Source organism: Aptenodytes forsteri, unplaced genomic scaffold (assembly GCF_000699145.1).
Source record: "Aptenodytes forsteri isolate BGI_AS27 unplaced genomic scaffold, ASM69914v1 Scaffold115, whole genome shotgun sequence".
Lineage (NCBI taxonomy): Eukaryota > Metazoa > Chordata > Aves > Sphenisciformes > Spheniscidae > Aptenodytes > Aptenodytes forsteri.
The window spans coordinates 1316616-1328132 of NW_008795319.1; positions in this window are offsets into that span (position 1 = coordinate 1316616).

Here is an 11517-nt window from a genome sequence, read left to right on the forward strand (position 1 = left end):
GGTTGGACTCGATGATCTTAGAGGTCTTTTCCAACCTTAATGATTCTGTGATTCTAGGGTACACTTTGCTAGCAAGACTTGTGTGCTACCAGAATCCCAGCAAGCACGTTGCCATTACCACAGAACTCCCGAGGACCCTAGAGGGAACCGATGCAACAAATGAGACTGCTGCCTAGTTGAACTCACCTGAAAAAAAGGATTAGAGACAAGAGTAATGAGATGATACCAGATGCGTAAATTCAGTCTGCATCCAGAGTAACTGTTTTGGCTGACTGTCAATCCAGAGTCTGGATTGCTGACAGAAAGTTTAGTCCTTTCAAGTCCTTGAAACGTCAACAAAAAGCCATATTTTCCAGATTGCTTCTTTTTCCCTATTTCTCTTTGTATCTATCTGTTTTGTTAGAGCAAGATAGCAGCAGAACTTAAAGGTGAGTTAAAAATCCTCCATTAAGAGCTGTATGACAAATCAGAGAACTCTAATGGAGATGTCTTACACAAAGGCTTTTTTCTTTCCAAAAAATGGGGAATTAAAAGTAGCTTTTACACTGGGATTTATCATCTGAACTTCAATTTATTGAGAGCAATGCACTAATACTGCTAAATTTAAAAGCAAGCAAGCAATTCAATTTCATTTGCTGGGAACAGCAGGCAATATTACTGTTATCTGTTGGAGAGAGCTCAATGTATTCTCAGCCTTTCAGTTTTCCTCTTATCTCCCCTGGATTTGAAGCATACTCTTGCTTGTAAAACTCTCCAACTATCCCAGAGATGGACTGAATTTTTCCTGGCCTGCTCTTCTTCTAAGTTAGGTCAAGTTTCTCCTTTTTTCTCTAATTTGCTGTATTTAATTTCTTTGTTTCTGGGGGTTTTTGGACAAACAGGGAAAAATGGTTCTTCCAATTCATTGAGCAACAGGATGCAAAGTCTTGTTCATATTTTCCTTCTGGACTAAAGAGAATTGAGGCACAGGAAAGGTATTGTTTACCAGTCTCATATCTTTATTATGTTTCCTACATTATTGATTTGATTTCTAGACTATTGCTGTAGTCTACCCGCTTATATTTTTGTCATCTGCTTTGACCGGAATCTCATAATAGCAGAGACATCTTTAACAATATTTAGGTTATTTTCTATTGGAGAAGCTTTGAAGGAACCCCTAACCCAGAGATACGATTGCAGTAAATAACAGTACACAGAATTACATCTTACACTAACACACATTTGCATATAATACTGATATATATATATATATAGCTACAATTTCCATAACCAATTAGACTCTAAGATCACCCTTCTGGGAGGCTCCTAGCTTTTACCAGAACTACATTTCATCTGAAAATGATGGGACTTTGGGATAGTTGACTAACTTCTTTTTACACTGCCTGTTTTATTTTCAAAATGCTTTATCCTGGTTTGGGATAGTTTCATCTGTAAATCGCAGTCAAATCAGGTAAATGGGTGAATAACAAGTAACATAAAATCTTTATAGGCATGGAAATTCAAGGCCCAAATGGGAAAAGTATAGTATCAAAATTGCTCAGCGAGGACAGTGATAGTGACTGTGAGAGGCTGAAGGTGATTGAAAGCTAAGGAGAAAAACATAATAATGAGATAGCATCTACTGTTGTATAGACTGGATAGAAATCATTTTTCAGGTGTGAAACCAAGACAGTTTTTCAGGCAAAATGAATGACAGCTTTGCAGACCTGGTTTAAAATTTACTTTCAAAGACCCTGATGAAAAAATATCAATTATCTTTCCAGGAGTAAGAAAAGCAATACAGCCACTGTAGCAGTGCTTAATTTAAAAAAAAAAAAAAAAATAATTACATTAAAAATGAGAAAAACTTCTGAAGAGAAATGAAAAGAGGAAACCAAAACTGCAAAATGTTGGCAGGCAACACATTAGAAATTCAAAACAAATGTGCACTCTTTGCCAAAACGCTTTTAGAAACATCACAAAGGAGGAAGCCAGCATGGCTAAACACAACAATAACAGAGGCTATTTAAAATAAGAAGGCACATTTCAAAAACTTGAAATTGTATTAAAAGAAAAAAGAAAGGAGAAGAAGAAAAAATAAAAAACAAGTAAAAAAAAAAAAGAGGTTTAGGTACAGCATATTGAAAGGCATAAACACCTGTACTAATCCTTGTTCAAATACATATTTGGTGAGGGAATCCTCCCCAGGGATGGCTTTGAAGAGATGGTCAAGGTATAAAAACATAGCTCAGAGAAGACAAGACCACAACAGACACATGAAATGATTCTTTCCATCCAAGTTCACCAGCAAGCAAGATAAAGCTTAGAGAGGCATCTGTGTGACAACTCTTTTTACAAAAAAAAAATTAGAGGATTTATCTAGAACTGGACTGACAGCAGAAGGTATGAGCAGTCTTTAAAATGTTTCATTTGTGTTCTTTTTCTTCATTTTCATGGACACACTCATTCCACCAATATTAGCTGAACTGAAGTTTCCAGGGTGGGGAAATGCAAGATTAATTTCTTATTTCTAAGACTTTCATTTTTAAGAATTTACTATCATCTCAACAATGACCATTGTTGTTTTTTTGTAGATGCTTTTACAGCTATTCCTCATTAAATGGTGTGGTGAATGTTGTCTTTATGGCTGTTTGAGGAGAAAACGAGGCGGCCAGGGCTATAAACCAAAAAATGTGCCACTTAAATGTTAAACATCCTTACAGCCCTATTTACCAGAGATACATTGAATCATAGCTAAGCCAATATTTCTTTGAAGCAGAGGACTGTCCAAAAATAAGCTAAAGAAAGTGCAGTGAACTGTTGTTTTACAAGGTTTGGGAATCATTTGCAGCTACTTGTGTTGTGGCTCATCATAAATAATGATGATCATTTAGAAACCAGACACTAAGTGCAGCTGATCCCAGCCATGCTTCCTGAGGGCTGAATTGATCTCACCTGCTATTAGTTTTCTAAACATTAGGCATCATGTCTAAACTACCAGTTTAGACTCCCTCTATACTCAGAGAGATGTTTGTTCAAAACATGATTCCTCCTACCAATCTTAATATGAATGACTGGGAAAGGCCCCATCTTGCTCCTCTTCAGAGCCAGGAGTTAATCCCAACTTCTATGCTTCTAACTTTTAGTTGGCAAAAATTAAGTTGTATAAATCTAGGCCTGACTGATTGATGAACACCTTAAAAAGGATTTTTTCCTTCTTAATACAGGAGGGACAGCTGTCTGAATCAGAGAGTGAATCAGAAGTAAGGTATTTTTTTAGAAGTGTAAATCATGTCAACACACAGTTTTCACAAAAAGTTACACTAGCTAAATCCTAGTATCTCCTGGTTTTAAGATAACATGCATTTAAAGCAAAAGGGAAAAAAAAATGGAGCCAACAGCTTATTGAATATATTAGATTGAATAGGTAGGCAAGTGATTGAAATATTTTCACACTAGCTTTCATGTAAAGGAAAAGTTCAGCAAGAAAGTGTAATGGAGTATAATCCTATTTGTTTAGGTATATAATGTGCATGTATGTATAAACAGATACATCTATGTTATCTTCGAAAGCAGTAATGATAAAAAGTAAACAACTGCCTTCATTATCTGGATATTATTTAAAAGTTGTTCCCTGGACTATTAAACACTAAATGTTTTGCTTGTCTGTATGAGAAGACACACATCTGAAAAAGCTGTACTAATATTTCAGATTAATTTTGAAAATTGGTATAGGTGATTATACTTTAAGTTTTCAGTTCCATTTAAAAAATGGTAATTAGAACTATCCTTACAATGAAGGAGAAATAATGCTTTCCCTTAATTAAAGTAACTTGTTTATACCCATGCCTTTCTCTTGCGCTAAGATTGTCTTCATATAAAACTGATGGTTTTATACACCAGCTCTATAGATGGGACCAAGGCTTTCCCCTGAGCTAAGGTTAGCAGGTTGAAATGATTCAACCTGACAGCTTGAACCAACTTAAATGTGAAAGAATAGAAACACACTCTCGTTCATCTCTGCTGATATACTTATGTCAGAGCCAACACGAGTAAATTTGCTGTTCAAAAAGCTCATCAGAAAGATGAGTTAACCTTTTTTTTAATATGTCACAAAAGCCTAGTAAAAAGTGTGACAGAGGGGATGAAAAGGAATAAATAAACAGATGTAAGTCATGTGTTATACTGAAATTAATGTCACTGTGCATGAATTCAGAAGTAATGTGATAAAAAACCATGCAAAGACATGATTCAATTACAAGAATACAGCTCTCTCAAACATCTGGAAACAATACTGCTATTTTCACACCTTTTAACCAATCAGTTCTAGTTTCACACAGAAGTCTCAAGCGAACCTTGATTCCTTAATACCATAAATTGTTTTTTAAATTCTAATACTAAAACATGCTAGGATTAGAGAAGTGACTTATTACATTTGTACTTAAACTAATTCCACAATGTAGTGACGAAGACTTTGCAACTCCCTTTTGTTGGTCTTTGCTGGAAGATGTGGCAATTAGGAAGTAAGAACCAATAAATCAAATAAAATCCTCCTCTTAAGCTCACGTGCATTTAAGAGAACTGGCTTGAACAATGCTCCATCTTACCAGGTTGCTCTCTGCCAAGTAGGGATTTACACCAGCCACAAAGCAAATGAAGTCCAGCCAAGAATTGTTATTATTTGTTAGCAAGATGCTTCTGAAGGACTGACTGATTTCACATTAGCTATCACATTTCAAATGTCTTGTCTAAAGCAGGCAGATTTCTTGGAACTGCACAACAAGGCAATGCTGGCCAGCTTTTCCCCCAGAATTTCCAGGGCTTCATACTTTTGGTTATAGTACAAAATAAGCTTGTAGTGGGCACAAATGAGCAAACAAGCACAGTAAGATTTGGCACCAAAAGATCAATTCTTATTTTACCTAAACCAGTATTAACAGGTTAAAACTTGGGAACACTTTCTAAAAGTAAGAATAATCAAGCACTGGTATAATTTGTCATTTTAGTAGGAACATTTCAATAACAGAAATTGGAGGCGTTGGTGGGTTGTTTAGTTTTGTATTTTCAGGAACAGGTAAAACATAAGTCTGCCAGGATTCATTTAAAAAGAGTTGGTTCAGCTGTGGCCCGTGAGAAGGAATTGTGACTTTCCTTTCAACCCTGTTTCCTATATGAAATTCATTCCAGAAAGAGTTTTTCTTCATTTTAAGCAGTTATCTAAGGATAGTAATAGAAAAAGTGATTCTTCAGCATCTTAAAATTTTTAAAATTTGTTTCATTGATGATGAGAGGTGAAATGGATTTCTGTTGCAAAGATGGTTTTACTAGTCTAATTATTAGACTCTACCGTAGATATATATACCTCTATATATATACCTCTCTATATATAGAGGCTTGTAGTCAAGAACACTCTGTTCACCTCCTTGCTGCTACTATATATCTCTTTTCAATTTTGTTTACCTTCCTATTTTTTCATTTTTGTTTAATTTTCACTTTGGTTTAACAAAAGCTGCAACACAATAATATTGGCCACAGATGATTCACAAGCCTTTTAAAAGTAGTATATATTTCAGGGAAATGTTCCAAATTTAGATTCTAACATTACCAAATAAGATTATGTAATACTTTCATTGCTTTTGAAATTTCCCCATGTAAATAAAATCTAGTAGATAAATAAGCTGTTCAACTAAACAGATGGCACGTAGCCCCTTTAAGGCATAGATTTACACATGTCTTCTGAACAGATGAGATATTGATCCAAACACTTTGTTGTTATTATTTCTCGTAGTGAGTGGCAAAGATGCCCCATTTCACCAGACAAAAATATGGCTGCAGATGCACAAAAACAGGGAAAAGAAATAAGTTGAAGACGGGGATTTTGATTTATGAAAGTAAAAGAGCACAACAGACAGATAAAATGAAATAGAAGATTACAAAAGGGAAGAAATAAAAGCTTAATGGGGAGCGGGTGACGTGGACCACAGAACACCAGCCAAAAATAACCCTTACTTGTCATACTGGGAGGTAGAGAATCAGCCTCAGCCAACTCAACTGCCTCTCTTTACCGCACAGTACTGGGCATGTATCCTTAAAATTAAATACCACAGAAAATGTCCAAGGAAGACTGAAAAAACCTGCCTCAAATCAACAGGGTTTTCTTGTTTTCTTTAGCACAGTGGCACTAAAAGTTCCTATCAAAGCAGAGAAGAAAAAGAGAAAGGTAACTAGACTCTTAGAAAAGCATGTCAAGGAAGAACATTAAACAGCTAGGAGGCATGTATCTTACTGCTTTTCTTGTCTTCTATACTATTAACAAACTTCCTCAACTCTTTTTTAATAATTCTTTCTTTCTCTCTCTCTCTCTTTTCATTTCTCTCTTCTTTCTTTTTTTTCTTTTCTTTCTTTTCTTTCTTTCATTTCTTTTCTTTCTCTTCTTTCTTTTTTCTTTTTTCTTTTCTTTTTTCTTTTCTTCTTTTCTTTTCTTTTCTTTTCTTTTCTTTTCTTTTCTTTTCTTTTCTTTTCTTTTCTTTTCTTTTCTTTTCTTTTCTTTTCTTTTCTTTTCTTTTCTTTTCTTTTCTTTTCTTTTCTTTCTTTCTTTCTTTCTTTCTTTCACTGCAGCATGGTTAATTTTTCAATTTGAAGAGCTATTGGTATAAAGCATGCCTCATTAGCTTCGGGAGGTAGCTAGTCTTCATTAATTCAGTTCTCAGTTCATTTGCTTTGCATACAGTCATAATTAGCTTCAGAATAACTTTGGTAACTTCAGCAGATTTATAGCTTCAGTTTTATTCTGCATTTGGGTTTTTCCTCTTGTTTCAATGTGTCATATGAATTTTAAAAAATCAAGAACAGCAATGATTGCTTTAGGGAATAATTTAATGTTGTAATTTTCAGAATGTCAGTCTCTCTATACCCCTCTGTCTGCTCAGCTACATAAGCAGTTAAAATACTAAGCCTTACATAATTTCAGATGACGTTTTCTTACAAATAGAAATTCCCACTTTATCTGGCATGCATTCTCTGGAGAAGCAATCCTTTCCCATCTATGCCAATCCCTCACCATAGTGTATATGGCAGCAGAGGAACCCACCCATACTTTTCAGAGCTGAGGAAGGAATCATGTCAGTCTTTTCCTGATGTTCTACAGCCAAAAGAGGATTTAGTTTATTCATTGGGGACGTACTGCTGTAATGAGGATACATGCACAGCACCACACTTAGATCATACTGGTTTACACAGGCTGGCAAGGTGGCACTCCTACTTTAAGAAAGGCAAAGAGGACACAGCTGAAGACAACTGAGCCACAACATCTCCTGACACCTCTGTAAGGTTGATAGGAAGTGTGTCAGTATATTTAGTACATCAGCCCACCCCCTGGCTGAGCTGATAATTCCTTTCTTCTTGAGGCAAAAGCACAATCCTTTAGTGCGCTAGACTGGACCACATTGAGTAAGAGGAAAGGAAATAAGCCCTTCAGAGAAGTCCCAGAACTTTTACATAATTATCATCATCTTGGCACACGTGCCAAGGTTCCACCACCAGAAAGATGGAAACACTTCCAGGAAGAAGCCACGCCAACTACTAGAGATATTCCCTAGGAATTGCTGGTGCTGTAAAGGAGCTTCAGTGAAAAACATCTGTGGTAGAAGTAAGGTGTCCAGTCCCCCACAGAGAGCATTTGAGAACTGAGACAGTCAGAGCACAGCGCAAGGGCGAGAGTTATAAATACAATGCTAAGAGCAATTCTGCAAAGGCTGCTGTTTTCCTGGCTTAAGTAGAAGTCACTTGCAAAGCTCTGGAATCTGTGTGCATTCGCCATGTTCTCCGCCAGCATGAACTGTTGCACCGTCTGCAAATCCCACTGAAAACTCTTCACTCCAGTATTTCCCACAGAAAACCAGAAACCTATGAGTTAATGCTCTGTAGCTATTACACTTTTCCCTTACTTGAAAAGCCAGTTGACACAGTCTAAAACAAAATAAGGTTCTAAGGAGGTTTTACCAATAAGATGCAAGTGGTCCAGTTCATGCTAGGAGAGAAGTAAAGTGGTACTGTAAATGTTAATAACCTGCCGAAGTCCTATTAATTGCTCTGCATGGACTGCTAAGTCATGCCTCCTCTGTAGCAGTGCCTATGCTGACGTGGAGATACATGATCTTGGAGAACAACTCTCCCCCACAGTTAGCCAACATGTGAGCAGGCCACTGAGCCAGGCTGATGGTGTTCCTGGCACACTCTACATGTCCCTAAGAAATATGTTTTATTTGCTCTACAGTACCATCTTTGCTTTAGTTCAAGACTTAAACTCTCAGGGATGTGATCAGTCCATACCACTGCCACCAGATGAGCACCTGGCAAGCCCAAGCCCAACACTTAGTAATATCCTTATATCTGTCATAAAACCCATAGGTAATCTCACCCTGCATGTTCACAGGAATGATTAAATGACATCCCTTCAACAGCAGGCCACCTTGCAGAGCAAATTGTTGACTGGGATCCAAACATGCAGCAAATTGAGCTGACTTAGTAATTGGAAGACTAACACTCCTGGCAGAGCCTCATGAGCAGAAAGTGTGTTTGAGCAGCTTGTTGTGCTGATCAGATTTCAGACAGCTCCTGGCACCTGCAGGGCAACAAGGGCAGCCTGTTTTCAATAAACCCTGGGTCACCTGTCCCAGATGGTTGACTCTGTGATATCATCCCTCCCATATAAGAGTCTTCCCTGTGAAGCCTGGTAAAAGAATTGTGTATCATATTGGACCTGCTACACTGTGAGTACAAAAGAGAGTTGAGCTATATCATTGAGGAGGTGGGTACAAAATTGTTTGTGATCAGTTTTGATGTAGAAATCTCAGAAGTTATCAGTATGTGTGCACAAATGCAAGAGATTTTCTTTCTGTCGGCACATATTCTTTTCTTATTTGTCAGATTGTTCTGGAGGTAGTTGGTGCTCAGATTCTCCTGTCTGCATCACACCATAGAATTCATTCTGATTTTGTTCTCATTTTGCTATAACCTTTTGTACTACAGTCTTACTGTGCCACCAGGCTTGACTTCCATTACCCCAGTGTAAGCTGCAGGTTCCTTCAGCCAGCAGGTGCCAGGGTGCCCAGTCAGCTCTTGGAGCTGTCCCATCACTCTGGAAGGTGGCTGGTGGTGACGCTCCTCAGACTTCCAAGTGCCCAACACCACCAAATATTCAGAAGGAAGGCAAGATGCTCTTTCTAACCTCTAAAAACTCCACGTGATATGCCTATTCACAATAGGAAACCCCTAAAAAAGCTACAAAAGTGTAAATGAAAGAAGATTAAAGAGGAGTGAATTTAAGGGTACATGCTGACATACCAAAGTGTACAATGTCAGGCTGCAGTCCTGTCCTGACATATATGTAAGAATAGCAGAGCACTGAAAGTCCTTATGAAAAATACTGCTCAGTTCAGTACCTAATAATGTGTGTTTAAAATATGTTCATAACTAATAGATACACTATCGGTATTTTTTCTCTGTCTGTTTAAAGTACGGGCAATTCAGGGTTACAATTTTTTGGAATCTGAGAACTGTTACTCAAGGTCTATAAAGGAAAAGCTGCAGAGTAGCTGTTCTGGAACATCAAGAGAGTTCACCACAGGGACAGTGCTGTTTTCCAAAATAAATGTATTGTTCTGCACTGGGTGGGGGAGAAGGGGAGAGAGAGAAAGAGAGAGAGTGCAGGGCTCTTTCAGCATGTCGGTAAGAAAAGCCTGACAATAAATGGCATATTAAAATAGCTGCTTTAAGAAAATAGAATAAAAAGAGGACTATAGATAAAAAACTAAATCTAATGTCCCTTCAAATGTTGTCAGTTCTTTCTTACTGACATCCAGAAGCAGCCCTGGACCACCTCTCCCCCCCTCCTCCCCCCTTCGGCCCCCTGTGGAGAACATGTATCTAGACAACAGTTACTATAGAATAGCTGTGACGCTTTGAATTTGTACCCAACCTTAATGATTTCCCTATGCAGCAAGACCCTTCTCACCGACACGCTCAGCACACAGTCAGAGGCTGCTGCTTGCAGCAGAGCAGAAATGCCTGAAACCAATTCGAGAAACTTTAATTCCTGGGCCTGCTGAAGCTGGAACAGCTCTTTGTCAATTTTCAGGGTGGTGATCTTGCTTTTATCATCCCAATTATCCACTATACAAATGGAGAGGTCTTAGGTGAAGTATCTAAGGTTGCCCATGCCTCAGTCTGGTGTGGAAACTTTCTTCTAGAAACACAAAAATAGATCATGACAGACCTGGAAGGATATGGGGACTAATTGCTGAAAGAATCCGTATTTTAAACTGGGGAAAGTTTTGCGAAGTCTTTATTAATATTTGAAAAATACTGTTTCTCCCTGCCTAATGCATCAATACTGTCTCTGCCTCACACACTTTCTAGTTAGAACACAGCCGTCAGATGAACAAAGCTATCAGAAAATGTTTTTAGCTGAATTTTCTCCACCTCTCCTTTCCTAATTGTTTGCCATTTAAGAATTCAGTCAAAAGACTTTAAAAGTTTGCTATAATAAGGTGGAGACTGCTGAAACAGAACATAGGTTCAGCAGTAAAAGACTGCCTCAGAGTTTTTGAGAGATGCAACAAATTGCCTTAAAAAAAAACTTCAAGCAACACTGTGAAAGTTCCAACATCTGGAAAAGGGTTTGTGTTTGCTAGCTGACATGAATAGTCTCTAATTATACTGAACATTTTTACACCAAGAAACAGGGTTTATCAGCACCAGACGCTGGGCTGCAATCAAATGCGCACAGTGAATTCTAGCTGCAAGAAGTTAAAGATGCATTGAAAATTTGTAATGAAGTGTACAATTGGAAACATTTATCGGTGATTCTGTTCCAGTATGAGCCAAGCAATTGTCTGAAATCACTGGAAGCTGGTCTGTTGGCTATTCAAAGTCTAGACTGAAGAGCTGATTGAGCTTGCATATAATTTTTTTAACAACTTAAGCTTTCTGACTTCAAACCAATGGGGAGGCATGCTGTATGATTGAGAGGAACTTTGACTAAGTGCATTCAAAATCTGCTATTATATCTTGACATAGTCCAGCTTTTGAACACTTCAGGCTTGATTTCCTGTTCTAAGCGGAAGACAGCAACATGACTGGAGGGCCTGAAGCCATTTTTCCTGTTCTTTTTCATAATCCAGCATGAAGCAGAGAAATTTCAGCAAGAAATTTGGACCCAGATCCCCATGGCCTCTCAAATCTTTTCTAGTCGGGCTTTGTCAGCAGAAAGACTCCAACCACATCCTCACATGTATTTCGCAAAAGTGTTGTCAGTCTAAAATCATTACACTGCCTTTTACCACTCAAATATACAATTCCCTGATGGTCATACCCACTTCACGTATCCCTGTTTTGCTGTTAGAAAGATCTGTTACATGGTGAAGAAGTGCAATAGTATTGCAATTCATCTGTCAATTGAAAGCACCAATCTAAACACAGTTCCTTTATAACAAATCACCTTTTAAGATTGTCTCTTGTCATTAATAAAGAAGCTTT